Below are 26,047 nucleotides of genomic sequence, written 5' to 3' on the forward strand. Positions count from 1 at the left end.
TTATATTGTGCTGTCTTCACTTCCTGAGTCATGGGACAATTTAGTGATGACTCTGGAAGCAATCCCAGAAAGCCAATTAACAATGCATTTCTTAACTGGCCGTTTGCTTGATGAGGAGGAAAGACGCCATGAGAGGAAGGCCACAACCCCTCACCGTAACTCCAGAAATGGGAGGCAGTCCAGTAAAAGATATGCAACTGATGAGGAGCGGCATCCTAAAGAGGTTGTAGACCACAGAGAGGAAGCAGCGTTCACAGTTAGAAGATGCTATCGTTGTGGGTCAACTAAGCATTTAGTACGACAGTGCACTGAGTCTGTGGGAGAAAATACAAGACAAGGGCGGCCTGCGTTTGCTGGGAAGCGAGGAGACAGGAAGAATCGAATCCAGTATGTTTCTGCAGCAGTTCGAGGCACCAGTCACGACGTTGGACAAGACTGGATTTTAGACTCAGCAGCGACAAACATTTTTGTCAAGTCTGCACAAACCCTTGTAGAAAAGCAGCCTTGTAAATCTGTAAATGTGGTACTAGCTGATGGAACAGTGCATGAGTCAGCTGGAAAGGGTAGTGTGAATATCAACTCTTTAAGTACCAAGTTTACCAATGTTTTATGTGTACCAAGTTTAGAAAATAATTTGCTTTCAGTTACAAGTCTTGTTAAGCAGGGATTTAAAGTAACCTTTTCTGGTTCAGGCTGTAGAATAGAGAAAGCTGGAAAAGTGGTTACAGCGTCGCTACAAAATGGTTTGTTTGTTTTGAAAGACCAGCTAGTAAGTGAGTCTGGGGCATGTGTTAAAGCCTATAATAGAGCCTTGCATGATGAGTGTCAGCATCTGTGGCATCGTCGTTTGGGGCATGCCAATTTCCGCAGTATTGCGAAAATGCCAGAATTAAGCAAGGGAATTAAAATGAAAAAATGTTCAGTTTTTCTAGACTGCAATACCTGCAAGGAGTCTAAAAGTAAGCGAGGGTCTTATCCTGAAAGTACTAGAATAAGCAAGAGGCCATTTGCTTTAGTACATTCAGACCTTTGTGGGCCATTTGCAGAGTCTGAAGGAGGAGCAAAGTTTTTTTTGATTCTTGTGGATGATTATAGCCGGTATACTTGGGTTTATCTGTTGAAACATAAAAGTGAAACTGGTCAACTGATTAAGAATTGGGTCAACTATATAGAAAGGCAGTTTCCCTACAAAGTTACCCAGTTGCAAAGTGACCGTGGAGGCGAGTTCATGTCTGAAGCCCTCCAAGTTTGGTTGAAAAAGCGTGGTATTAGTCACCGTAAATCGTGTCCTTTTTCGCCTGAAGAAAATTCAGTTGCAGAACGCAAGATAAGATCTTTACAAACAATGCTAGATTCAATGCTATGTGATTCTGGCCTATCCAGGAAGTATTGGGGGGAAGGAATTCTGTGTGCTAACTACATACAGAACAGATTGTTTCATTCTACCATAAACAACACCCCTCATTTTTTGCTTTATGGAAAAAAACCCTTTTTGGACCATGTTAAAACTTTTGGTTGCTGGGCTTGGGTTCACATCCCAAAAGGACAGAGAAGGAAAGGAGAGCCCAAGGCAAAGAAACTTAGGTTTGTTGGCTATCAAACTTGGTCAAAGGGATATCGTTTTGCACTAGGGCGTGGCAGAGTTGTAATATCAAGACATGCAGAGTTTTGTGAGCAAGATGGTTGGGTTCGTTTACATGGAAATTCAGAAGTTGTGTTATCTTCTGATGATACAGATAAATTTGTGAAATCTGAGGGGAAAAAGCCACAAATTAAAGAAGGTTCTGAAAGTGACAGTGATGAGGATTCAGGGGATGAGGATCCCAGTACACAATCTCCTAAAGCTGAACCAATTTCTCCTGAGCAGGATGAATTAGAAGGGGAAGATAGTTCAGAGGGGGAGAGTGTTCAAGTTAGAAGGTCACAAAGAAGCAATAAGGGGGTACCTCCAGAAAGGTTTACTATACAAAAAGTTAAAACTGTTGATGTGAAAAAGGAACCTCGTGATTATGAGGAAGTTTTAAAGTTACCACACCAGGAAATAGTAAGGTGGAAAAATGCAATGAAAGCAGAAATGAAATCTTTAGCAGAACACAATGTCTTTACCATTGAGCCATTGCCAGAAGGAAAAAGGGCAGTGGGCTGTAGATGGGTGTATAAAATAAAACACTTGGCAGATGGTGATGTTAAGTACAAAGCCAGACTGGTAGCACAAGGCTTTACTCAAAGAAAAGGTGAAAGCTTTGATGAAACCTTTTCTCCTACTGCAAGGAGTGAAAGTGTACGTTTATTGCTAGCTCTTGCAGCACAACGTGGGTTTAAGGTAAACCATTTTGATATTGAAACAGCTTATCTTAATGCAAATCTGCAAGAAGAGATTTTTATGAATCAAGCGCCAGGTTTTGAGGCAGGAGAACAGAATTCTGTATATAGGCTGAACAAAGCAATTTATGGGCTCAAACAGTCAGCTAGAAATTGGAGTGAGTGTCTTGATAATGCTTTAAAAAATCTTGGTTTTAAAAGAAGCTTAGCTGATAACTGCTTGTACACTAAAGGAAAGGGTGATAAACAAGAATTGTGTTTGTGTTATGTTGATGATTTGCTTTACTCTACAAAAGGTGACAAGCAAGTGGAAAAATTTGCAGAACAACTAAGAAAGGTATTTAAAGTAAGAGATTTGGGGCCAGTAAAAAATTATCTCGGTTTAGAAATTCAAAGAACAAACGATGGAAGTTTTTTGTTGAGTCAAAAAGACAAAATAATGGAGTTACTTGAAAGAAACAATATGCAAAACTGCAAGGGAGTAAAAACCCCAATGGAAATAGGTTTTTTCAAAAATGAAGGAGAATGCACAGAACCTGTAAATCCTGAAATGTACCATTCAATAATTGGAAGTTTATTATACATTTCATTGTGGAGCAGACCAGATTTGAGTTATGCAGTTGGAATACTAAGCAGACTAGTAAGCTGTCCTACAGAAAATGCCTGGAAAGGTTTAAAACGCATTTTCCGGTATCTAAAGCAAACACTTGATTATTGTTTAAGATTACCATCTTCAGGTTCCACAAAATTGCAGTGTTACGTTGACAGCGATTGGGCCAACCTGCCTGATAAAAAATCAATTTCTGGAATGGTTTTTCAATTTGGAGATTCTTTAATAGGTTGGAAATCCAAAAAACAAAGTATAGTGGCCACATCATCAACTGAGGCCGAATACTGTGCGTTGTCGGAATTATGTAATGAAGTTAAATTTTATGTACAGATCCTCAAGGATATAAACGTACAGTGTAATTATCCTATTCAAGTTATGGAAGATAATCAAGCCGTGATAACCTTGTCTGGATCTGACCAGTTTAGAAACAAATCAAAGCATTTGGAAATTAAATATCAGAATGTAGCTGAAAACGTAAAACAAAACCAGATAATGCTGAAGTATTGTGAAAGTGCACAAAATGTGGCGGATGTATTCACAAAAGCGTTAACCCTTGAAAAACATACACGACTGGTAGCAAAGTTGGGAGTTGCTGTGTGTGATATGTAAATATGTTCTGTTCTGTTCTGTTTAAAATACTATTTGTTTCTGTTTGAACGAGAGGGGGTGTTAGAGGACATTCGGCACAGAAACATGTGTGTATACCTTTAAGAAGTTTCTGGGATTAATTGGCTGCAGGTGACCGTTGCTATAAAGGAAAAAAGCTGAGTTTTGTTGCTTGCCTGCAGGAATAACATCCACCAGAGTTTGTGTTTATTTGCTTAGTAATAAAGCTTTCGTTTTTGTTTGGGTTTTTACACCTATGTCTCCTGGAGTCCATCTGTCCTCTGCCACCGGCTGGAAATTCCCCTCCAATACGCACAACCCTAGAGTCTGGCAAGACTGGCCCGCACGGGCAAGGGTACCTTTTACAAGCACAAAAGAGAAGCTTCACCATGGCTTGTTCTCATAACATTAAACCACAGTTTAGTGTTACACCTGAGCTGGGCCATGGTTAGACATCATCTTCTAGTTTTACTGCAAAATGTGCACATTCAATGCCCCTTGTAATGTACTGAATACAGTGCCTGAAAACATTTCAAAATATAAGTGGGCCTGAAAAGTATTTCAATAAATTCAGGTTGCAAGGACTTATAAATTTATTATCTGAATCCACACATTCCCCCTGTATATTTTTAATGGTTTTGTTTCCAGTATGTTCACATGCAGAGCAACCGCTTTACTAATAGAAGAAGCTATGCTATTTGATCCTACACAAAAACAGCAGCAAAATTAACTTCATTGACAGGCTCTGCCAACTATGCCACCCCAGTTTCTCCCTGTACATTCAAAAGTAGAAATCAAATCCACAGTGGTAACCAGAATGATCCAGAATTCAATCTCTCCCTTCCCCAAATAAGCACATGAAGAAATCCAGGAAGCTCATAAAAAGAATGCGAACGTCTCCAACAACTACAGTTAATATATGGAGAGTGATAGTTTCCATAGCTCAGACAGTTACTTGCTTTTAATCATACACACACTAGAAATAAGTTGCGTGCTGCAAGGCCAGGGTTTGGAGAAAGGGTTCAAAGGTATAAAGCAGAAAAGCATTTCCCCTCCCCCAACTTTGGCCACAGTCACTTGAAGCAATAAAGAACGAGAAAAGCATTCTTGAAACAGCCAGTTGCTTCTAATGAGGAAACGCATAGTGAGCAATTACCAGTTTGCAATCACTGTGAGCTTTACTCTCTTCGCTTTAGTCTCCTTTAAAAGGCATCTCCCTCCCCCTTCTTCTTTTTTTGCACCTGGCACTTCAGTGAAATGGCAGCTGAAAGAGGACACTGCAACATGCTGATAATAGGGCTGCTCCCCTGCCTCCAGGACCAAGTAGCCATTTCAATGGCTGCAGATGTTAAAGGAAGAATTGTCACTGCTAGGTACCATTCTTCCTTTGGTAATTCTAGGGTCCTTGTAGTAGTCAACAGCCTGAGCTCTTTTAAATGCACACCACACAGCCTCCATTTTAAAAGGTCTCAAGGAAGCTTTGATAGCTTCTGCTTCAGGTTTCCTCCAAAGAGTGTGAAAATAATGCTAGAACAGAAGCTTCATATATTAGTATATTTGTTTACATTAAAGGCATTCTTCAAATGGAGAGTTTTCCTCAAGGCTTTATGTATGAAGAGATCTACCTCGTCAGATGTGTAGCTTGCTGAATTCCAAAATGGAAAAAAAAACCCTGCTAAAACTGGTTCTCATTAAATGTGTTAAATGGGAGCACTGAAAGGTAGCTGAAAATCAGGTGCATTTAATAAAACTATTTCCATTGGCACACATCTGGTCCCATGTGATTTCAAGTTAGCCAGTGCTGCAAGTTTATCATCTATATTACTGATGGTTAAATGTTACTTCAGTCCAATAAAAATAGGCATCACTTACCATTTTTATCAAATGTTGTTTCAGCATATCCATGGCTAGATTCATTAGCTAAACGTGAGAGGCAAACACAATGCACTTATTACATTTATGGTACCATGAAGAACGATTTAATGCCAGTTGATCAGATAAGGCTCCAGGGAGGCACAGAGCTGTTTGAAAGGAAACTTGTACAGTAGTGCAATATTTACTTAAGGCTGTTCATTCACATTGTGGAACAGAGGCATCCTTTTTTCAAAAATTTGACAAGTTTTTGTAAGTGTGATTAGCTTACGTGTTACATGTTCAGAATCACCACATTTCAGTTCCTGAGACTGATTGTTATCTAAGAATCTTTTTATAAGCTTCCAGGGCAGAATAACTCTCCCCACCCCCACATCTGAGCCCAGGCTATTCAAACCCACTAAAGTTAGTGGTTTAGCATTTGCAACACATGCTTAGAATCACAGCTTCAATCCTGACATCTCCATTTAAAGGCTCTCAGGTAGCAGGACTAGGGAAGACCCCTGCCTGGGCCCCTGGAGAACTGCTGCCTGTCAAGGTGCCAAGGTAGATAGACTAGCTGTCTGACTCAGTAAATGACAGCTTTGCAGTATATTCTTCCATTTTTAATATACTGTTTTATTTACAATATGGTGACTGTGTGTATACCATACACCTTTTTCTGTCTGGGATAAAAGTTTAGTTATACATGCGAGAGAGGACTTTGCATTCTTCTTTCTCTTTTTTGTTTTGCTTTGTTTAGATTAGTTTCTTTTTTATTGTGTTATGAAAAGTCTTAATAAAATTTCATTTAAAAAAGGATTCAGACTGGGATTCAGTGGATTCTTGGCCAGTTCAGCTCAGCCCTGAACTACCCCACTACTTCCTGGAAAGCTCCATTTGGGGGCTTCTACTGACTATTGAAAGGGATGCGGGTGGCACTGTGGGTAAAAACCACAGAGCCTAGGGCTTGCCGATCAGAAGGTCGGCGGTTCGAATCCCCACAACGGGGTGAGCTCCCGTTGCTCGGTCCCTGCTCCTGCCAACCTAGCAGTTCGAAAGCACGAGGTGCAAGTAGATAAATAGGTAGCGCTTTGGCAGGAAGGTAAACGGCGTTTCCATGCGCTGCTCTGGTTCGCCAAAGGCGGCTTAGTCATGCTGGCCACATGACTCAGAAGCTGTACGCCGGCTCCCTCAGCCAATAAAGTGAAATGAACGCCGCAACCCCAGAGTCCGCCACAACTGTACCTAATGGTCAGGGGTCCCTTTACCTTTACTGACTATTGAATCTGGGGAATCTTGCCAGTGACACTTCTGCCTGTTCACTTCTTCACCAGGTGGAAGGGGAGCTCTGTGTCAGTAGAGTGACACTGGCATCACTCTGCACAGTGGCAAGCGGGAGGTTAATGGAAGCTGTCAGGCAGCGTGGAGGGACACCTCTGTCCAGTCAACATCCAACCAGTCAGAGCATAGTGTCCTGAGACCAGAAAACACTGTCCTTCTGTTCTGTGGTTGGAGCTGTATCTTCTCTTGGCTTCTATGGGCATGTATAATAAAGGAGTCCTCATAATAAAGAAGTCTAAAATTCGGTTCAGTTTTGTTTGTTTGTAATAGTAGCGGGAAACAACATTCAAGTAGGAGAAAAGTAGTATGACACAGCCCCTCTCCTCGCTCAAATGAGTCCTGAGCAATGCAACCCATCAAGAAATAAAAGACATCTTAAACCATCAAATTAATAAAACTGGATGCTCTTTTGACATGAGGTCCCTCAGTAAGGAAAGAAACCTTCTTGGCACGGTAGAGGTGTGGTAAGAAATACTTTGGAAAACTTTAAAAATCACATCCAAACCAAAAGGGGAAACATCAAACAAAGCACATGAATCATAATCAAGCCACGAAAATGTTGAGTTGCATAGCTCTCCACCTGCCAAAGAGAGGAATCTACCCAGAGGAAATCAATCCCATTAACATTCCCATGAACAAAGTTTGTAAGTTTTGTCCAATATATATTTTTTTAACTAATAATGCTGAAAATGAAAAAGGATTTTCTTACACATAAATTATTTTGCAGGGTAATGCTGCATTTGGATTACATGGTGGGCTTCTTCCACAGATTCTCTCTCTGTGCCTCACTGGGTAGCAGAAGATCACTATACCAGAACCATTCCCCCATACCTTTTCAGATCCATAGGAAGATTGTTCCATTTCCCTGATGTTTAAAAGTTTTGATTTCTTCTAGGCTAGCCAGGGCTTATGCTGGGCAAAGCAAACTGCACCTGATTAAGATTTTTGTCCTGTACTTGGAACTGGTAGGGTGCTAATGGCCATGTGCTGGCTGCAGTCAAATGGGGAGAGAAGAGAACAGGGAAATCACAGAACCATAAAGAGACCTGTCTTTGGGGGAGTGCTTTTTTGCCAAGGGCGAAAGGGAGAAGTGCTGACTGCTAAAGCACATGGCTTGTGGGAAGACAGCGTGTTTAAATTGTCCCGTGCAAAGGACTGCTGGCTACTGATGGAGGTCGTGTATGTAAAGGAGGAGTCAGAAAACTGTACGGCAGTTCCTACAGTTGCCAAGGCTCGAGCTGCTGAAAGTGTGAAGGAGGCAGCTACAAAACAGGGATATCTACTGTGGCAAATGCAGGAAATGCAACAGGGAAGATGGTGCAATGGGAAAGCAGTTGCCACAATGCTTGATGTATATGAGAACAAAGGAATTAGGAAAGAAAGAAAGAAAGAAAGAAAGAAAGAAAGAAAGAAAGAAAGAAAGAAAGAAAGAAAGAAGTACAAGTGAAAGAAAGAGTACAAGTACCTCGGGTTAAGTACTTAATTCGTTCCGGAGGTCCGTTCTTAACCTGAAACTGTTCTTAACCTGAAGCACCACTTCAGCTAATGGGGCCTCCTGCTGCCGCCGTGCCGCCGGAGCACAATTTCTGTTCTCATCCTGAAGCGAAGTTCTTAACCCGAGGTACTATTTCTGGGTTAGCGGAGTCTGTAACCTGAAGCATATGTAACCTGAAGGGTGTGTAACCCAACGTACCACTGTACATGGGTGTCAAGTGCTGCATGGACATTATCAAGTGCTGTACTTGCTTGTGTCCAACAGGCAGCTGTTTGGCCACTGGGAGAATGGGATACTGGACTAGATGGGTCATTGGCGTGATCCAGTAGGTTCTTCTAATGTTCTTAAGTCCTGACTTCAGGGGAGATCAGTATATTTGTCTTACGGCTCTTTCTCAGGGAAGATTTTGTTACACCCAGGGCCATACTAGATAAGCCAGTGTAAAGATGTGGAATTTCCCCAATCATATAGAAAGAGGTGGCCATTTCAGCAGTAGTTTGCTGCCCAACTGAATACAATGCTAAGAAATTCAAGAGGGGCACTTTTCTGACCACTAGCACAAGCCTCTTTGTACAACTTTTAAAGACATGACTGACTGTTCTCCAAACTGTGGACTATAATTGTATTCAAAGTATATTTAAATTGAATGCTGGGGTGGCTGAAAAGCAGCTTCATGCTGAAAGTTGTAACAGTGATTGCAGCTGATGCATTACATATAAAGTTTATACACCTGTTGGATGTACTTATTATCCAAACATGAAGGATGATTCATCTATTTACATTTTCAGAAATATGTTTTTGTTTTTTTTAAAAAAAGTCAGAACACAATGTAAAAGTTTGGCTCTATTACAAACTCTTTTCTCCCTCGCATTACCATAGAAAATTTCAAAGTAAACTATTTAAAATTGGTAACTCCCTTGGGTTTATGAAATTACAGGCTGACTTTCCAAAGGGCATTTTAAATGAAACAAATACACACTATAGTACTTTTGTGTTGCCAATCTAAACACTGGTTGCCAAGTGTTAGAGATACTTCCTGTTGCAACTGGAACAAATTAATCATAGAGAATGAAATGACAATGAACGCTTCCCCTTTTGACACAACCTCCCTGGACTTGGCTTCACTCCCCCATAGATGGGTGATTCATACTGCATTTTTTAAAAAATAGAGCAGGGTGGCCAAACTGGAGGTGAAAACTTCAATGGAAAAAGTTACGTCTACATTGGACTTTGTTTGCCAGGTTAAAGAGTTTCCATCTGAATAAGCTTTGGAGGTTTTCAAAAATTGTTACAAATATTGCTGTTTCGTGGTGTAAAATGGATTAGGAACAGATCTGCATGGTTTTCTCCCAACCTATAAAATGTATCCTTGTATCTCTTAGGAGTAGGCACTGGTTCGGACCCCACGTCAGTCCGACACACTTTTGAAAAAAGGCCACGTTGCTCTGAGGTGATTTGCAGGCAGTCTGAGCTGGCTCAGGTCCACCCACGTCTGCATTATTTCCCCTCCCTATCCACTTTTGGGAATTAAACAAAACCATTGTTCCACCAGCACAAGGATTTTTGCTTGCCAGACTGGATAATCTCCCCTCCCTCCACATGCTGTTCTGGGAGAGGAGCCCTCCCAATTCTCTAGAGCCTATCTGGGAAGAGAGGAGAAAGCTCTGTTGCACTAGCGCAGGCACTCCCAAACTTGGCCCTCCAGCTGTTTTGGGACTACAGTTCCCATCATCCCTGACCACTGGTCCTGTTAGCTAGGGATGATGAGAGTTGTAGTGCCAAAACAGCTGGAGGGCCAAGTTCGGGGGTGCCTGCACTAGCAGAACTCATCACACTGGCTCACGCTAATGCAACCACTTAGGTGAATCCAGCTCAAAACAACCTTTTCTTTTTGATAGAAGTGAATGATATTTGCAGGCCTTGTAGTAGCCCGCTTGGAGTGGATAGAGCTGGCCAAGTTACAGGCAAATGGGTCCAGAGAATTTTATGCTGGGCATCTTTAAAATTCACTTTAAAAAAAAAAGGAAATGTCTTTAACATTTGTGGTTGGGAAAAAAAGTAGTAAAACAAGTGCTGTAAGAAATGCATTCAACTAGTGTTAAATCTGCTTAGCATCGAAGTATTTCACTATCCACCATGCATTCTTGTACATCTTCATATATATTTTTGCAAATGGGAACAATTGTTCTAGAAAAGACATAACTTGAACTATTTTTCTTCCTGCATTTTGCGGCATAGGCAGCTGAAAGGCATGAATACAAAAATAAACATTTGCTTCTTGCTTAGCATTTCTTAGCCTTCTTCATGTGACTATCCATCTTCTTAAAATGACACTAATTGTAAAACTGGCAGTGTGCATTGGTCCTTGAATGGTGCTGCACCAGTGAACAAAAAGCATCTTCAGAAAGTTGTGAGCGCTCTAGCTGCCAAAACTGTATTGCTTCATACGAGCATTTAACTTGGAACAGCAGTAGCAAAAATCTGAAAATAGTAGAAATCCTAAAATACCAGCATTCACTAACATTTTATAATAAGAATTTCACTGTTAAGGGACAATGTGAGCTTCAATCTTAAGTGTCTATTATCAAACAAACTGAGTTACCTAATCTGTATAGACAGTAGACCAAACAAAGCTGAGAAGTTTCTATGGAGATAGGAACTGACGAGGAAGTATTATTTCTTTTGACTCATCTTGTCTTCTAGATCTTATATGAGGCCGTGACAATTATTTATTTTTATTAGTAGCATGGCTTAGACAAGTTGCAAAACAGAGATATGCTTGAACTGTACAAACCAAATATTCCAAAGGAAAATCCACTATTTTAGTTCTCAAATTCCAAATGAGGCTGTTATTTACTGTATTAGATGTGCATTTTCTCCCTTCACTGTCCAATGAACAAGAATTCTAAACACATATATGTAGCAGAATTTTAGAACTACATTTCTTAAATATGAGAGCTGTGTTTTGTGTGGTTCAAAACACTACAGATAGCCAACCAAGTAATCTAAGTCACACACATTCTAAAGTCCTTATAATATTGAAATCTCTCTTGGTGAAAAAGAGGGATTAATAGGCGGAGAAAGTTTCTGATTGCTTTTTTTTTTTACTAATTGGTGAAAGGAAAGGAAAATGAAATTAAATTCTGCTTTTTAAAAGTTCTCATATATTTCTGATAAAAATTATGCCATTTGTGCATCTGATTCTTTTGTCAGAAAAATTATATTCTATGTGAAGTAAAATTAAGTTCAGTCTCCTAAAAACAGTCCTAAGAATAAAAGACATAAAATAGGTTGTGTCAATTTTATATATATATATTTACAGGCTGTGCTGCACCATCTCATTTAAACACATTGTTTGCTTATCCTTCACCACACTTCCGCCTCAGCAACATCATGACAATTACCCAAAGCTGGTGAGTGATCTATCTCTCAACACCACCTCCCATCATTTCCCAACATTCCAACAGATTGGCTTCACAAGCATGTTTAGATCCTGTGGACTCTAACCTTCCCTTCAGGTTCGTTAGTGGTAACCCTTTCAGCAGAACACAAATGTGAGATAATGAGGAGCTGCAGAGGTGCAAATACTAAACCAGGCTGTAAAATATTTATTTAGTTTGCATTGTGCACAGACTCCATAGCAGGGATATGGAATCTAGGTGGCCCTTGACATGTTGTTTTTGGACTACAAGTCCCTCGATCCTGGTGCGCCCCTGATCAATTGAGACTGATGGGAGTTGGAGTTCAACAACATACAGAGAGCCACATTCTTTCCATCCCTGTTCTATATACTAGTTGTTGTTGTTTAGTCGTTTAGTTGTGTCCGACTCTTCGTGACCCCATGGACCAGAGCACACCAGGCACTTCTGTCTTCCACTGTCTCCCACAGTTTGGTCAAACTCATGCTGGGAGCTTCAAGAACACTGTCCAACCATCTCGCCCTCTGTTGTCCCCTTCCCCTTGTGCCCTCCATCTTTCCCAACATCATGATCTTCTCTTCTCATGAGGTGGCCAAAGTATTGGAGCCTCAGCTTCAGGATCTGTCCTTCCAGTGAGCACTCAGGGCTGATTTCCTTCAGAATGGAGAAGTTTGATCTTCTTGCAGTCCATGGGACTCTCAAGAGTCTCCTCCAGCACCATAATTCAAAAGCATCAATTCTTCGGTGATCAGCCTTCTTTATGGTCCAGCTCTCACTTCCATACATCACTACTGGGAAAACCATAGCTTTTACTATACGGACCTTTGTTGGCAAGGTGATGTCTCTACTTTTTAAGATGCTGTCTAGGTTTGTCATTACTTTTCTCCCAAGAAGCAGGTGTCTTTTAATTTCGTGGCTGCTGTCACCATCTGCAGTGATCATGGAGCCCAAGAAAGTAAAATCTCTCACTGCCTCCATTTCTTCCCCTTCTATTTGCCAGGAGGTGATGGGACCAGTGGCCATGACCTTCGTTTGTTTTTTTTTATGTTGAGCTTCAGACCATATTTTGCGCTCTCCTCTTTCACCCTCAATAAAAGGTTCTTTAATTCCTCCTCACTTTCTGCTATCAAGGTTGTGTCATCTACATATCTGAGGTTGTTGATATTTCTTCCGACAATCTTAATTCCGGCTAGGGATTCATCCAGCCCAGCCTTTCGCATGATGAATTCTGCATATAAGTTAAATAAGCAGGGGGACAATATACAGCCTTGTCGTACTCCTTTCCCAATTTTGAACCAATCAGTTGTTCTTTATCCAGTTCTAACTGTAGCTTCTTGTCCCACGTAGAGATTTCTCAGGAGACAGATGAGGTGATCAGGCACTCCCATTTCTTTAAGAACTTGCCATAGTTTGCTGTGGTCGACACAGTCAAAGGCTTTTGCATAGTCAATGAAGCAGAAGTAGATGTCTTTCTGGAACTCTCTAGCTTTCTCCATAATCCAGCGCATGTTTGCAATTTGGTCTCTGGTTCCTCTGCCTCTTCTAAATCCAGCTTGCACTTCTGGGAGTTCTCGGTCCGCATACTGCTTGAGCCTTCCTTGTAGAATTTTAAGCATAACCTTGCTAGCCTGTGAAATGAGTGCAATTGTGTGGTAGTTGGAGCACAACTATATACTATATCTATATATTAGAGCCCATTCTTAATTCTTAGAGTCAACCTATACAGAACATTGTGTGAATACGATTAATGTGCACATTTTTGTTATGTAAATTAGTAAGGGGTGTGCTTTGTGCTGGGACCAAATAACGAGGGGAGATTTTATCTCCTCCTGAACTGAAACACATTATCAGCAAAGTGTTCTAAAATGGGTTATTGTCCCCACATAGTCTTATGTCACTGTCTTTCTGACCCCTCTACTTTCCTGTACACTTTATAGCTATGATATGCTATGCTTCTCTGTGCTTCTTTCCTCTTGCTCCATGGACTTTCAAAGAAGTGAGGCTGCCTCAATTACGCCTGTGAACACTAAAGAGCTCTGGATGATCTTTTTCTTGTTAAAGCGAAGTAGTGGCAGATAAATTTTTTTAAGCAAAAAGCTTCACTTAACTTTTTTTTTTTTAAAGCACCCGCCGCTCTGCTTAGAAATCAAATCCTCTAGTGGTTACAAATTTCATCTGTTCCTGCCAAAAGGGGGGTGGGGGCTATAGCCATTTTTAATTTCTCCATAAGAGTGAATGGAGAAAAGTAGCTTTGTTTCACATAGAACAGTACTGAACCACCTGAATCACAAAGGAAAGTAGACAGAATGCAAAGCAACTCATGAACAGACTGGAATGTTTTAAAAACACATATACAGATCAAAGGTGAATCTTGCATCCCACACATGCCACTAGTAAATTGCAGGTATGCAGAAGCCTGAACAGCCTCAGGACCAGGGGAGGGAGAATTGAACTCTCTTTCTCTGTCGTGGCCCTCTTGACAAAAACCACATCTTCAAAACTTTTATTTTAAGGGAAGCCTCCATTGATATCAATGTACATTTATCAATAATTTGTTTTATCTTGGATTTGTAGAGAGCGATTAAGCCACAGTTTCCACAGCCATAGGAAGCTATGAATCAGAAAGGATTGAATTTGGGGATGAAATAGAAGTGAGAGAGAAGGGACAGGGAAGAAGGAGCATATTCGGACATGGCTTGTTTCTGGTGCTACAAACCATAGTTCATTGGTCCACAACTACTATATCTGAAGTAGGCCTGTAAATGAGTGCATGATTTTACACACACACACACACACACACACACACACACACACACACACTAATATAAGCAGACAAGCTCCCCAAAGGCCCAGTGTGTTTTGTGCTACATATAATTCTTTATAAGGGAATCCAGAATTACCAAACAAACAAGGTTTACAATTGTAAGGCTACAATCCCATACAGATTTAACTAGGAGTGAGCTACATTTAATTCAGTGGGGCTTATTTCTGGATAACACAGAAAACTGATTTATAGCTATAAAATTCAAACCATGCCATACTTTGCTACATTTGTAATAAAAAGCATATTTATCTTACATTGAAACACCAGCAATAAAATGAATAAACACACAGGGGGCTTATGTTTGGGGGGGGATCTCTCCTAAAGCCAAAATCGCATCAAACACATTGGGTACAATGGCAAGTGGGATTGCCAAAGTCTTTTTTCCCAGGTGCCTGCCCCCTTTTAATTTTTTTGAATTATTTTGCCAAAGGCGTAAGTCTGAATGTGCACAAGTTAAATGTGTGTATTCACAAATCTATAAAGCAAGGAAACATTAACTCCCATCTGGAAATGTCATAAATTTTTACTGGTTGTAACATCTCATTTAAGACAGGCAATTTTAGAGAGAAACGGAGTATTTATCTAACAGAAAGCAAACCTTGAAATGTGTACATTGACTATTTCTATAAGTTTCGACATACGTAATCTCTTAAAGTTAGGAATAGATAAGACATGATCTAACAAAAATTGTGCACTTTAAAGCCCAGCTCATTTCAAAGGAAGAGACTTAGACACATATTTAACTCTCCGTTGAGATCAACTGTGTCAGAGCTGCTTGAAGATCCTAGCTCACAGAGGATCACGCTAGCCAGCGATCATTAAGTAAAAGTCTTTATTGAGTTACAGTTTCCATCCTCAAGCTGCTGCGTGCAACTCTACGTCTAGTAGCTAGATCGGCGAAGCTCCGTCTGAGTCTCCGCCCCTTGCGCACCAACTTAATATCCTCGCCCTGCTCCACCTTTTCCGCCTGACTATTCTCCTCTGGGTCCCTCTGCCCCCCGGGGTCTCCTCCCTCCGGGATTCTTCTGACGCTGACCCCCCGGACCCTCCTGTCTCCTTGCGCCGGGCTTTAGGACCTGGCTCCCTTTCCGGGCTGCCTCCTGCGCCGCCTTCCGGTGCATTTGAACTTGGCGCGTGCGCCCAACCTTCCACCTTCCGTCTAACCGTCTCTTCGCTCCCCGATGGAGGTGTGGCCACTCCTGACTCGTGTCCTCCCTCCTGTTGTGAGCTGCCGGCGCTTGCCCCCTGGCTCCCTTCCTCTTCCCTGCTCTCTGGCGGTGACGCTGGTCCCGATTTCCAACTGCTCTCCTCTGAGTCCCCTCTGGCTCTATCTTCCTGGGGTGCCCCCCTAGACTCCCCCCTTGCCCTGGCCACTGGTGCTCCTTTCTGTGAATCCTCTGATTCACTGGAAAGACTCGGAGATCTCGGGTCGTCGTCATCACTCATCTTTTCTTCTGCCTCCTCCCCTTCGCTCTCTGTTTCCTCCCTTGCCCTTGCCTCTGCTCCTAAACCCCCGACAAACTGCATTTAAGATTGCTTAATGGTGGATCATGTCCTTGGTGGTTCTAATTTTTCCAACCTATATTCCAAAGTTTAAAGGCAAACGTAACTAAAAACTTTAGAAAAAACTGGCCAACAAAGTACCGTAGATATCACACTTGGATATTACACTTGGGGGATGACTTACTGTGCATTAAGCTTTGAATAAACAGGAGCTTTTATTTTGTCAAGGTCTATTCTTTTAAAGCTGTAAATCAAACATGAAAATACAAGAAAAGCTACCTAGAAAAAAGTAAATGTTATAAGCACAGACTTGCGAAACTCTTGGGGTTTGTGAGAGGTGCCCACACAAATTCCTCTCTCAGTGTGAATGGTCTATCTGTGCAGCACTGCTGGGCAAAATGGGACTCTCAAAATTCTCTGTGCTATTTGTGGGCTTTGAAATTGGTAATTTTGCCAAATATTCTGGGACTACTACCAAGGTGTCACTATTTGGGGGGAATCTCCTCTACCTGTGTACTATTCTGGGCTTTCACCTGACCCTTTAGAGCAAGGGTCAGCAACCTTTTTCAGCTATGGGCTGGTCCACAGTCCCTCAGACCATGTGGTGGGCAGGACTATATTTTGGAAAAAGAAAAAGAAAAAACAGAACAAATTCCTATGCCCCACAAATAGCCCAGAGATGCATTTTAAATAAAAGGACACATTCTATTCATGTAACAACACGCTGATTTGCGGACTGTCCGAGGGCCACATTTAGAAGGCAGTTGGGCTGCATCCGGCCCCCGGGCCGTAGGTTGCCTACCCCTGCTTTAGAGTAGTTCTGGGGAGACACAGGGGCACACGAGAGGGGAGGAGAGAGAGGAAAGTCCTGTTTTGCTAGCAGGAATCCTTTTGTTGACTTCTGCTAGTGCACTGGGATAATTGAAACAGGTCCTAGGAGTCTTATTGCTATGTGTAAAAAACCAAGGTTTCAAGTTTTCCATGCTTTCCAGTTATTCTTATTTCAAACGGAACAAACTGCTGGGTACTGAGACTTGACAACAGTAAAAGATCTCCCACTTTTGCACTCAGTAGGAAACAAACCTCTTAATAACAAATGAAATGTTTATGAGTTGTAGTTAGGACTGTAAAAAATGAAAATGAACAATTTAATTGAAAAAATCTAGACACCATGGAGTCAGTATGTTAAGAAGTTCATATTTATGGCAATTGTGGTGATATACATGCATTTTAAGTTACAAATTCCCACCAGGGCTGACATTATTTCAGCCAGTTAAGAGGAAAACAGTCATTAGAGGGAAGGAATCGCAGCCTTTTGTTGCACTGAGATCATTACCAACACATTCAATACATAATTAACATCCTTTCCCATATTTACATAAAAATATTTCCCCTTTCCCTGTCTTTTACTTTATGCTATTGATGTGGCAGGCAGAAGGCTGCAAGTTAAGCTCAAAAGTTAAGGGCTGTTATTTTAGTTTACAATAGCGACAGGAATTCAAAATAGTCGTTGCCTTACTTCAAACACACTTCTCAAAGTCAGCATGATGAGTTGCACTGAGAAAAGAGTTTGCATAATGTGAAAGGATTCAGAACACAAAGAGAGAAGCAGTCAGGAAAACAGGAAGCAGGATCTAATGTCAAAGGGAGTAAATGGGAAACGAGTAGATTCTGGGCTAGAGAGAAACAAGCACCCTAAACAGCAGACAGGTAACGGCATTTGGGGATTAGAAGGGTTCTACCTCAGTGGGTAGCGCTGTGGGTTAAACCAGTGGCGTAGCGTGGGTTGTCAGCACCCGGGGCAAGGCAAGTAATTTGCGCCCCCTAACCGTGGATTTGCGCACCCTAACGCTAACCCCCAGATGTTGCGCCCGGTGCGGCCGGCCCCCCCTGCACCCCCCACGCTACGCCACTGGGTTAAACCACAGAGCCTAGGACTTGCTGATCAGAAGGTTGGCGGTTCGAATCCCCGCGACAGGGTGAGCTCCCGTTGTTCGGTCCCTGCTCCTGCCAACTTAGCAGTTTGAAAGCATGACAAAGTGCAAGAAGATAAATAAGTACCGCTCCAGCAGGAAGGTAAACACCACTTCCGTGCGCTGCTCTGGTTCGCCAGAAGCGGCTTAGTCATGCTGGCCACATGACCCAGAAGCTGTACGCTGGCTCCCTCAGCCAATAAAGTGAGATGAGCGCCGCAACCCCAGAGTTGGTCACGACTGGACCTAATGGTCAGGGGTCCCTTTACCTTTACCTCAGTGGCACATATCGTGCATCTTCAGCCAAGGTTGGGAAAGACCTCTGCCTGAATTCTGTGGAGTCATAGACAATCAGTGTTAAGAATACCAAATGGTTTGATTTGGAATAAGGTTGCGTCTTATACAGCAGCAGCAGCAGCAGTGCATCTAGTGGACGTGGAGCTGAGGAGACACCTTCCCAACATAGTGTTTCAGCTGCTGGACATAGTTGGGATATGGCAACACTGAAGTTGTGAGTACACAGTCTCACAGGCAGGACTGCCACTGTCAATCTGGCACTCCCATTGGGGCACTCTGCCCCAACCCCATCCAGGTAAGCAGCAACATCAGTATTGGGAGGGTGAATCCACACCACTGCAGTTCCTACTAGAGGAGCCTAAGACACGAGTGTCAGACATACATCTTTCCTAGGCAAGCTGCTGGAGCAAAGGTGGGGAGGCTTTTTCAGTCTCATGGCCACATTCCCTTGTGGGCAAACTTCCGAGGGCCACCTACCAGTGGTAGGGGTGGACAGGGCCAATGGCCAAAATGAACACAGCAGCAGATGCCTCAGACTTTTGTATAGTAGCTGATGCAAAAGTCAAAGGTCTGGATTTCACTGATACATTCCACTCATGGAAGACAGAGCAAGGACTTTCATTGGCACAATGTGCTTTTCCTCCTCTCTTCCCCCAATGTACCCTCACACCTCCCCCAAAACCACTCTGGAGGGTCCAAATCCATTCCCAGAACAGTGCACAGGGGGAGGAGAGGGGAGATCATTCTGCTAGGCAAGCAGAAATACTTTCACTGATGGAACGATCTTATTAGTAGCGCCATATTAAATTCTTACTGGGACGCAGGTGGCGCTGTGGTCTAAACCACTGAGCCTAGGGCTTGCCGATCAGAAGGTTGGCGGTTCAAATCCCCATGATGGGGTGAGCTCCCGTTGCTCAGTCCCAGCTCCTAGCAGTTCTAAAGCACGTCAAAGTGCAAGTAGATAAACAGGTACCGCTCCGGCAGGAAGGTAAATGGCATTTCCGTGCGCTGCTCTGGTGTTGCATGAAGCAGCTTAGTCATGCTGGCCACATGACCCAGAAAAACTGTCTGCAGACAAACGTCGGCTCCCTCGGCCAGTAAAGCAAGATGAGGGCCGCAACCCCAGAGTTGTTCGCGACTGGACTTAACTGTCAGGGGTCCTTTACCTGTACCTTTACCTTAAATTCTTAGTGCTACATTAAATTCTACTCACCAACTTACAGCCACCCAGCCACAGCCACCCACCCTATCTCTCTATCACCCAGGTAAGCAAGAGGCATCATCACAGCTCAGGGGCGCACTTCAGCCAGGCAGATGCTACCAAGGTGTAGAGCAGGGATGTTCAAGAGTCTGACCTGGGGAGAGGAGTTGTAGTTTTTAGAGGTGACCTGGCCTAGGGAGAGTCTTAACCCCTTTGCCTGAGGTTGCCTATCTTTGCCCTAGGGCAGGGGTCTGCAACCTTTAAGACAAAAAGAGCCACTTGGACCTGTTTCCGAAGGAAAAAAAACTGGGAGCCGCAAAACTCGTCATTATAAAAATAACTTTTTTGTCACTTTTTTATTATTTCTTTGTTTGACCCCTCAGAATTACTCCTCCTCATAGAAATAAATGTTAAATTAACAAGTTACCTTTTTATGTGTATGTGTTCTTCACTCCCCTTCAAAACAGTCACCAGCGTACATGCCCCCTTTCAATGCAGTGACCAGCGTACATGCCCCTTACAATGTAGCGGGCAGGTGGGCGGGAAGGTGACGTCGGGACGGTGCGTGACTAACGCATGCACCACCCCCATGCGACGTCACAGCCAGTACAGCGCCCGCCACAGTGGGGAGTGTCGGGACGCACAATGTGCCTCCTCCCCTCGCTAGTATCCGCCCCGGAGCTGCGGCAAAGGTGTAAAAGAGCCACATGCGGCTCCGGAGCCGCGGGTTGCAGACCCCTGCCCTAGGGTAGTGGTGTCCAAACTTTTTTCAAAGAGGGCCAGTTTTGATGAAGTGAAGGGCTGTGAGGGTCGACCAAAGGGCCAACCAAAGTTGTTGACCTTTTTAAAGGTTTTTAAAGGATTTTACCCCAGGAAATTTACTGCCACATGGCCCGGATTAAACCGACCAGCAGGCTGGATTAAGCCGCCGAAACAGAGTTTGGACACGGTAAGCAGAGAATTTGAACAGGGAGCCCAGCCAAGAGAAACATTAAGTCATGCTCAGCAAATCACCACCTCATGCATGTTGGCTTCAAGGACCAGTGACTGCAAACTTTCAAATATCCAGGCAAACTCTGGACCAATTGCTTATCATTTATATACTTTCAGATGACTGGTGTCCATTATCTCAAGAAATATAATCCAGCAGTGGAAAGGAACTGCAAGATACCAGTGTTTTAAAGATAGGCTCAGCTTCTTCTCCTACATTACATTAATTTACATAAGTTATAAGAAATGAGATCAAAGTTAAGCACATTACCCTGCTGCAAACATTGCAGAAGAGGAGACAGACAGACAGACAGGGACAGTTCATCGGGAATGCCAGTCCATTTGCAAAATGAATGCTTTGGAGTTGGTCACAAGGAGTGAGAGAGGCTTAAGAATTCAAAGCAATTCTAGAGACTTGTAACCCTAATGGCCACGATGGAATCTCTCCCTTAAACCACATGCTGCTATCTAGCATTTCCACTTAGTCTTAGCTGCAAGATCAAGAAGTGATCTCTACCATTTCCCCACCACTACACAGGCCCTAACTCTTTGTTTGCATATGCACTGAACAAAAATGAACTGCATTTTCTAACCTGCCCTTCCCTGCCTCTCTGGTATCCACCCCAAATAATTTACTCTCTTAAACCAAGAAAACAAGCTTCTTTATCTGGCTTTCAATTTTCATTTTATAGGATTCTACATCTCAGGAGATCAAAAGAATCTTAGGAACCATATAATTTAAGGCTGCACATTTTGCCAAAAATCTGTTCTTGTAAGAAAACCAGCTCTCTGCCATTTGCTCTGAGTGCCTTACCTTCTTAAGACACCTATAATTTCCACCTTAACTTCTGATATGGAAGTTTGAAGCTACAATTTACGCTGATAATTACCCACAGTTTCCTACTAGCATTGACTTGTTCCAGATTATTAAAATGCAATATGTGGGTGTAGAAAATGACGGACAAAGTATTTGCTCCCCTCTTTCTCTGTACACCAGCTCCCCAATATTGACAGATCATTGAACTGCTTTTTCCTAAATGTCTGGTTTATAAGAAGCTTTTGGTTTGCATCTTGTGACATCCTTGCTCCCAACAAATTTAGCTTCACTCAAACTAACAACAGTTCCTCTGAAGGCACAGCTCACTTTTACAGCCAGTCACTCCCCGGTATGAAATAATCTCTGGCCATATGGAAAATTGGCAGAAAGCCATGAGGTTTACATGCCAAGGAGGGGCCCCAGGGCAAGGCAAGGGACTTGGCACAGCAAGAATCACAACTTACTCCTGGGATCTCAACACAGTGGCCATGGGCACCACAGCACTATCAGAAGCTCCTTTGTTGCCCTCCAAGGCCATCTGCCCCTCTCAGGGTTTTTGGAGGGAGTTGTGTATTTTTTTAGAGTTGTTGCCTCCATTTCTGCTATGGGGTGTGTTTGTAGGCAATTCACCTGTCTTTGTTTTTTTTTTTTTTTTGGAAGAAATTCTAAGCTTTGCCACTTTTTTCTGCTTTGAAAGTATTTTGTGGTGCATAAAACAGCTTCTCAGCCTTCCAAATGATGCGCCTCCAGGTCCCCAAAGGTGGAAGACACTAGACTTACTCCAATGAGGGCTGAAGGCAAATGGAGGGCTTTTAGGCCTTTGCCTCCAGTCCACCTCCCTGCCTCCTTTGTTGGAGCAGTAAAAGGTAAAGGGACCCCGACTGTTAAGTCCAGTCGCAGACAACTCTGGGGTTGCGGTGCTCATCTCGCTTTACTGGCCGAGGAAGCCAGCGTTTTGTCCGCAGACAGCTTCCTGGTCATGTGGCCAGCATGACTAAGCCACTTCTGGCGAACCAGAGCACACATGGAAATGCCGTTTACCTTCCCGCTGGAGCGGTACCTATTTATCTACTTGCACTTGGCATGCTTTTGAACTGAAAGTTTGGCAGGAGCAGGGACTGAACAACGGGAGCTCACTCCGTCGCGGGGATTCGAACCACTGACCTTCTGATCAGCAAGTCCTAAGCTCTGTGGTTTAGACCACAGTGAGCAGTAGAGAGTCCTAAAGAGCCAACACTATTGGTTGTCCTTTGCTCACTGGCATCCTGCCTAGTGTCACTGGACTGGCAAGAGAGTGTTGGAAGTACTCAGCTCCTTGAAACCAAGAGGGCTCATGCTAGCTCAACAGGGCTTGCCCTCCCTAATCCCCCCCCCGAAATGCTTGCACTGATAGTAAAGTAAAGGTAAAGGGACCCCTGACAATTAGGTCCAGTTGTGGCCGACTCTGGGGTTGCGGCGCTCATCTCGCTTTATTGGCCGAGCGTACAGCTTCCGGGTCATGTGGCCAGCATGACTAAGACGCTTCTGGCGAACCAGAGCAGTGCACGGAAACGCCATTTACCTTCCCACCGGAACGGTACCTATTTATCTACTTGCACTTTGACGTGCTTTTGAACTGCTAGGTTGGCAGGAGCAGGGACTGAGGAACGGGAGCTCACCCTGTTGCGGGGATTCGAACCGCTGACCTTCTAATCGGCTAGTCCTAGTCTCTGTGGTTTAACCCACAGCACCACCTGCGTTCCTGCACTGATGGTACAATCTGCTTAACACTATATTGAATTCCTCTGACAGGCTAGAGACCTTGACTTCTTGTCAAGTGTTAATTCTCACTTGGAGTCAAGTTGTGTCATTCGGGATCTTACTGAAAGGGCACAAAGAAATAAATGAAACAGACAGGCACACACACACCCCTAATGCCATTTCCCTGCTACTAGAAACAATGCTGAGTTTTAATTTATTAGTACTAAGGAAGCATTGGGTTTCTGCCAGTAGTAGGCTTGCTTCCTATAAATCTCTTAATGCCATGTTTTCAATGCCAGCATGATTGTCTTTTCACCGTGTTCTAGCAGAAAATATCATATGCTGCCAAATCATCCTATACAATTAGGGGATTTATGAGGTGCTAAGGCAGCCCATAGGCAACACATTCAAACAAAAGAAAACCAACTTGACTACTTTCTAGCTTCTCCTCAGAGGAAATTGTCAACATGGTATGCATTTGTTATTCCAAGTTAAAGAAGTTCCATACTTTCTAAGAGAAACTAGCTGGATATTCTGGGGTAAATATTTAACACAGGTTTATGAACCATGGATACCTCACAGACAACATGATCCACAATTCATTTTAACTGTATCAGCTGGGATTAAGCCAGGTTAGTCCCATTAAGATCAGAGGAATGAAGTCTGCAATTCTAAATGAACATATCATGAAATTCCATTGAAAACCGTGTTACTTTTAAGTAACATGGTTAGGATTGCTATGAAGGAGTATTTAATTCATAGTATTTAGCACAACAGACCCCAACAGAGAGACTGCAGGGAGATATTCGTCAAGCAAGACAATGGCATGTCTAAACTGCCAAAACTAATTGCAAGATAATGAGTGGGAAAGCACTGTTGGACATTATGAACCTACAAAGAAGGAAGTGATGCAACACGGCCAACAGGAAGTGGTTCATCCATCTCTGTAGCAGATACAGTTTCAGTAGGTATTTTTTGTAGGGGATCCTTCTGTATTAAAGAGTGGAACAGATATTGGAAACTAAGCAAATTTGGATTTAGATTCCAAATCCTTTGTATAAGATGATGCCCAAAAGACATATGAGTGCTCCTGAGACACAACACTTCACCTTAACTGAGTAGCATAACAAGTTGCCTGCTCCTAATTAATATGTGGTACAAACATGGGTAAAAGGTAAAGATAAATGACCCCAGGATGGTAAAGTCCAGTCAAAGGCAACCATGGGTTGTGGCACTTATCTTGCTTCAGGCTGAGGAGCTGGCGTTTGTCCGTAGACAGTTTTCTGGGACATGTGGCCAGCATGACTAAACTGACAATGGGACACTGTGATGGAAGCCAGAGCCCATGGAAATGCCATTTACCTTCTTGCCACAGTGGTACCTATTTATCAACTTGCACTGGTATGCTTTCAAACGGCTAGGTTGGCAGAAGCTGGGACAGAGCAGCAGGAGCTCACCTTGTCACACAGATTTGAACCACCAACCTTCCAATTGGCAAGCCCAAGAGGCTCAGTGGCTTAGACCACAGCACCGCCCACTCCTTACAAACATAAGGAACATCTAAGGGGGCACTAAACTATGACCCTCCAGATGCTGTTGCATTCCAACTCCAATCAACCCCTCAAGAGGCATGGCCAATACTCAGGGATGATGGGAGTTGTTCTCCAATAGATTCTAGAAGGCCATGGGCTGGCCAGCCTTAATCTAAATGAAGAGTTTCAATGGGCATTCCTAAATTCTGCAGTACACAGTGAGAAATGCCATAGTACACAGTAAACTAATCACTGCATTGTCTTTTCACTCTATATCACAAAAGGGGATCAGCCCAGTATCTGCATCAGTGATGGCAATACCAGTTTTCCATGATGAAAGGATTGTGTGTGAGGAAATATGCTTCTTTCAGGGATGCTTCCACTCACTTCTTAAGTTTCCAGTCTGGCACTAAAGCTCGATACTAATAATCCAGTAATCTACTCTTTAAGCGCACAATACTTAGCACTCCAAAATATAGTATGTGTTCCAAATTAGAACATTTTTCATATGGAGACCATATTGGGTTCCTGCTTAAAGAAGGTAGTTTTTCACTCTTTGCCTGTTCTACCTGCTATAAAATGGATAAAAGGCCCTTAATAATTGCTAGCTGTAATTAGAGAGCAGTAGGCTTGGAAAGACTCCAGTGGAATTACTGACTTTACTTTTTCCAAGAGGTTTTGGAACAAATGGACATAACAATGTAGATAACTAGACACTTCCTAGCAAGAGAAGTTTTCTGGTGGAGTGAGTTTATGATGGGTAAGAGGATCTGTTGCACCATACTAAGCCAACTTCTGCTGAAGTACAAATATGACAGAGCAGAATTTATAAATAAGAGCAGCCAGTTTTATAGCTTTGCCACAACATTTTTCCTAAAGAAATATCTCTAGGAGAAATGAACTACAGATGTCTTACTTTATAGTCTTTCTAAGAGAAGGATAGGGGCAATGTGTTTCAATATTTGTGCAATAATGCAGCAATCAAATGAAACCACGGATGATTGCAATAATACTGTGCAAAAGTGTTATGCTATTCCAAATCATAAAAGGGCTGCGTATGCACCCTACAAATTCCTCTGAGCCTTACACCTCCCCACCCCCCAGCAAAAAATAATGATATATGTGTTTAAAGTTAAAAGGGTTATTAAGAATCAGATATGACTCAACTGGGCACAGACACACAAAGGTACAGAGATATGTAGAGGAGCAACGATGAGGTCTAGACACAGTATAATCCTATACATGTTTACTCAGAAGTTAAAGGGGTTTACTCCCTGGCAAGTGCGTATAGGATTGCAAATGTAGTCCTTTCTTTTTCTTTCTCCAAACAGTGTCCATTAGGAATCTTCTAATAGTCAAAGGAATACACTGAGTACTTCATGAAGCTTTGAACGTGAAGTATGGTAATCATTGTACCTTTTTTCTTCTATAACGCGTGGAAAATAAAGCAACCATAGCCTGATTTGTATGAAATCTGACATTTTCAACCATCCCAGATTGAATGTTCATGTGGTGAACTGATC

The sequence above is a fragment of the Podarcis liolepis genome, assembly GCF_965112155.1.
Source record: "Podarcis liolepis genome assembly, chromosome: 8".
NCBI classification, from domain to species: domain Eukaryota; kingdom Metazoa; phylum Chordata; class Lepidosauria; order Squamata; family Lacertidae; genus Podarcis; species Podarcis liolepis.